This window comes from Manacus vitellinus, unplaced genomic scaffold, assembly GCF_001715985.3.
Source record: "Manacus vitellinus isolate BGI_N305 unplaced genomic scaffold, ASM171598v3 scaffold_5_pilon, whole genome shotgun sequence".
Lineage (NCBI taxonomy): Eukaryota > Metazoa > Chordata > Aves > Passeriformes > Pipridae > Manacus > Manacus vitellinus.
In genome coordinates, this window is record NW_021940682.1 from 15,951,993 (window position 1) to 15,956,982 (window position 4,990).

Sequence of the window (4,990 nt, forward strand, 5' to 3'; positions counted from 1 at the left end):
CCATTCGTGACTTATCTGAAGCATAACAGGAGCTGTGCTAATGCCAGTACCAGCTGGAAAGAGAGGGAGGTAATTCCTGGTGCTTAAAGGATATTGAAATCCACTGGTGCTTGGAAAATGGAATAGCTAGGAGCTATTTCTGTGGTAAGGCAGAGCCAGCCAGAGCAGGAATGGCTCATTCCATTGTCTGCTGAATATGCCGATCTTAACTGCGATAGCTCAGAGGAGTATGAAATGCCCTAATGCCCTTGCTGTATGTGGGTGGCCCTCTCCAGGGTGGGAGTGGCAGAGGCTGCCCTTGCCCTTTACCTCAGGGCTGCTGCAGTTGTTAGCAGCTAATTGCCTTTCTTCTTAGGACTTAAGTGTGTGTTTTTTACTGTGGTTGCATTTGGCGGGTGGGGGAAAAAAATGTTTGCGTGGCTGAGATTGAGGAATACTGATGGCAAAACTCTGAGTGAATCCTCTGAGGAGAGTGAGCCCAGGCAGCATGCTGGCCTCTGTCCTGGAGTATCTGTAGGAAATGGCCGTTCTGCCTCTGTCAGCCTGGCCTCCTCCCATGCCATATGTGTACTGGCAAGGAAATGACAAAGAAAGAAAAGGCCTCTGTGTCCAAAACCCACACCAAAAAAATTTGGAACCCAGAAACGGACAAGTAAATAGATTCCTCATGCCAGAAATGGGAGGGAAAAGAGTAAACCAGTGCCTGAGGCTTTGTGGAGGAACATCAGAACAGTGTTGATGGCCACCAGCCACTAAAGCAAATGGCACCATCCTCCATGTATCTCTCCATAGTTTCTTGGAGAAACTATGTGTGCACACACAAATTCTTCAGTGTGTTAAGGAGGAGAGTACAACCTCAACACTGACAGCAGCAACACAATTTCTGCTAAGAGAGAGTTCTAAAGAGAGCTGCGTGGCTCACGTGCATATGGTAAGGAATGGGGTCCTTTTGTACCTCCCTTTCCCTTCTGAAGAAGGTAAATGCTGGGGAAGTGGACACTTATCCCATGTGCCAGGGGTGCCTTGTATGCTTGGATTCCAAGTCCCATCCTGGGATGAGTTCTTGGGCACTAGTGCTGCATAATCTCAGTCACATCATTAAAGTGTGTGTGGTTTCCTTGCTTCCAAAACAGTTCTTAAACACTGCCTTATAGACCACTCCAGAAAGGGTATGGGCTTTAATGCATGACCGTAATCTATCTACCTGTCTCACTTGGGGTCATTGGGTGTTTCAGAGATGCAAAACCAAAACTCAGGCAAGGCCAAAAGTCTGATGCTGGACTGGATCTCATCCAAAGTGTCCGAGAGGTGCTATGTGTGGAGCATAAAATATTTCTTGTTCTGGTTTGGGAGTTACATGCTCTAGGGTGTTCTGTGTTGTTTGGTTTGAGAGGGATGGAGTAGAGAAGGAGAGGGAAGTTCTGTCTGGAGAGGTGTACTACACCAAGGGGACTGCAGCTCAAAGCTAGAGGACAGAGTGTAACACCGTTGGTCTGGATTTTAAGGCAGCTTTCCCTTCTCTCCAGGACGTAATGCCTTTGTGGAGTGACCATGGTCAGAAGGTGCTTCCGCATCCAAGGAGTTTGCTCTGGACCTGGGAAGGTCACTGTAAAGGAAATGCACCATCTGTCTCTGAAATCTGCTGGAGTGTGGACTCTGGTATATGGGTCGGTTGCCTTCCCCAGCCTGTAGACAGCCAGCCTGGCATGATAGCTGAGACAGTGCTAGATGACCTCATGGTAATCCTGATGGGATGTTAAGAGTGACCTCAGCAGCAATTCAGTTTTTGTCATTTTGCTGCCAGGTGAGCTGGAAAAATCTCACTTTTAGTTTGCTGTTTCTCTGGCCTTAATAACATCTTTCTCAAGTGTCAGCCGAAATCTCCAACAGCCTCCTTGAAAGCTTCCAGTTCCTGCTGGAAGATGAGTTTTCAAATGATATTAAAAAAAAAAGCATATGGAAAAACTGAGAGCATAACTGTTAAATCTTGTGCTGCGTTAACCATCAGGATTGTTCACTGTGCTATTGATTTCTCCATTTGATCGATTAAAGCTTTATTTTGTAATGTAAATTACTGACTCAGCCCTAGCCCACTGTCTTTGTTAAGCACAGGGTGTGCAGTTGGGCTACCCCAGGATACATTGAATCCTGGATATGAATTCCCACATGCAAGTTAGTGAATTGTTTGCCAGATGCATCACAGTTCATACCAGACTCTGGCTTAAAATTCTTGTTTGCTGCTTCCCATTGTTTTCAAGATGGATTTGAGCATTTCTGGTTCCCCCGCCCCCCCCAGCTGCTCACAAACAAGTTCAAGCTGTTCAGGAGAAGGCCACTTCCAAATATAAGGTACCTGCAAATATTAACATGTTAGTGCAGCTGCTGCTCCATAAAGGAAAAGCAGAGACCAGCAGCTCCCTGTGAACTCCCTTTTCCACAGGCTTTTTACGCGTGGCTCTGCAGCTGGGTCACCTCGGGCACCTGCGCGTTGCTGTGCGTGTGCCCCAGGCACGCACAGAGATGCAAGGCTTTGACGTGGGCTGCCACACTGGGGTTTCCATGCATGATGGCTTTCGCTGGCTAGACTGTGATTCCGCACACGTGCACACATAAAAATATAATTGGGATTACAGAGGATCAAAACCAGACTGAGAGCCAAAAAGGTCAGACAGTTGGGGAAAAATTGGAGCGCAGCGCAAAGGAAGAATGGTTGCAGCGTGTGCATGAGATGTGTGAAAGTGCACTGTATTTATTGCTTTTGTAGCATATCAAGCTCAAGGCTGTACTCAGTACAGCCACACTGCTGCTTCCAGCACTGTTTTCCAGAAATGAACTCAAGGAAAAAAAGTTACTGGAAGAGTGACAAGAACTTTTTGGGACTAAGGGAGCTGAATAAGGGGTTGTGTGGGGAAGATAGGTTTGAAGAGTGGATTGCGAACTGCCTTCGATGAGCAAACAAAAAGTGAAATCGAATTTTTTGTATTGCTTACCAGGGTCAGGAAGAGAAGGAATTTGGAAGAGAAGGAATTTGAATTGTAGCAGGAGCAATGGAGGATGTTAAGGACCTTCCAGTAGAAATAGCAAGGGTCAGGCAGGGTTTGTGCTTGTCAGGTAAAGCCCAGCTTAGACAAACCTCTCTGGGAAGTGTTGCGGGTAGGCATGACCTGTTGGAGCTGTGCTGGGAACACGGTGGCATTTGGCTCTCTCGGTGCTCGCGGATGAGTCCGCTGCTTTGGCACCTGTTTCGTGTTCGGGCTAACTCCTGAGGTGCTGCCTCCGGGGGAGCACTGGGGCAGACCGTCGGCAGGCGGTGGGGCGGTCCCTGGGGAGCTGCAGCGAGGGGTAGGGCGGGGGGCTGACTCCGCGACCCTCGGTGCCCCGCGGGGCGCAGCCTCCCCATTCCCATTCCCATCCCGGCCGGGCCGGGTCGATCGCGCGCCGTCCGCCACCGACCACGTGCGCGCCCGCTCCCGTGGGCGCCACAGCCGCGACGCGCCGCCGGGCCACTCGGGGAGCGATATGCAAATCACTGCTCGGCGGCAGCCAATGAGAGGGGAGGGGGCGGGGCCTGGCGCCCCGCGGTTCCCACGGCGAGCTTCATTGAGGGGGGAGCGCGGCGGGCGGCGAGGTGCTGGGAGCCATAGGGAAGCTGAGGTACTGGGGGCACTGGGAGCACTGAGCATGGCTGCATGCATGCATGCATGCATGCCAGGAGCCCTGGGGATCAGAGCATTATCCTGGCAGTAGGCCCCGAGGGATGTGGGGAGCAATGATTTGCCCATCAGGGGCTCTAGCCACGGGTGGTAGTTCGTGGGCAGGGGAGGGCAGCGATGTTGGGGTGTTTCGTGTTGCATCCCTGGCAGGGGTTGCTTAGGCACCTGTCTAGCATTTTGTGTGAACGAGTCAGAAAACATCCCTCAGTGAGACGAGGGAGGCTGCAAGACCGGCACTAGTGCAACTTGCTGTATTGCAAATGAGTGCTCTGAGAAACAAAAATTATAACTTGATTTTGGTGTTGACGGTTGGCCCCAGTTAGTTTGGGGAGCAGCCTTTGGTCAGCTGCTCTGACCCGAGTGCCCATGTTTAGGGCAGCAGTGGCATGTTCACCTCAGGGATGCTGGTCTGACTTCCTGTCCTGTTGGTGCCTCCTCCGAACAAATTAGGCAGAGCCCACCCAGCATAGATCACATCCTCAAATCGAAGGACTCACTCTCAAACCCTGCAGAACAGAGAAGGTGATAGTTGGCAGGATGCTTACAAAAATCAGGACAGAAGTGCGGAGCCCAGCTGTTGTGTTAGCAATGCTTGTTGCCCTTCACAGTTTCCCAATCAGCTATCTTAAAGGTCTCAGAAATTTTAGTGGGAAAATTTTGGCACTGAGAGAGCTAAATGCCACCGTGTTCCCAGCACAGCTCCAACAGGAGGTCATGCCTACCCACAGCACTTCCCAAGGAGGTTTGTCTAATCTGGGCTTTACCTGACAAGCACAAGTTTAGAAATAGTCTCAGTGGGTTTCCAAATTTCTTAAGCTGCTTATAGCCATCTCTTTATGAGCAACATAGTTAAGAAGAAAGGTTTTCTTTTTGTGACTTTTAACAGAGCTTCAAGAAAGAAAATTTCCATCAAACACAATAGCAGTTCATGCGCATCATTCTCTCTGTTCACAAGGACTCCCAAATTGGGGAATGTCAGCAGTCATTTCAGGGTGCAATACCCCCTTCTAAAAGTGGTCCCTGCTAGAGCACACCCTTTTATTAGCTGTAATTATATGGATCATACTGATCACCTTGTACCTGGGTTCCCTTCGATTCCAGTATTGAGAGCTGAGAGCAGGAAACTTCAACCTGGAAATAACATCCCTGCTTCCACAGGAGCCTGAGGCTGGGGGACCCCAAGCTCTGGTCTTCTGCTGCTGTTCCTTCCTCCTTTTCCTCCTGGCTGCCCCCTACCAGGAGCCCAGCAGCCAAAAATCTTCATTTGTTATGGAACC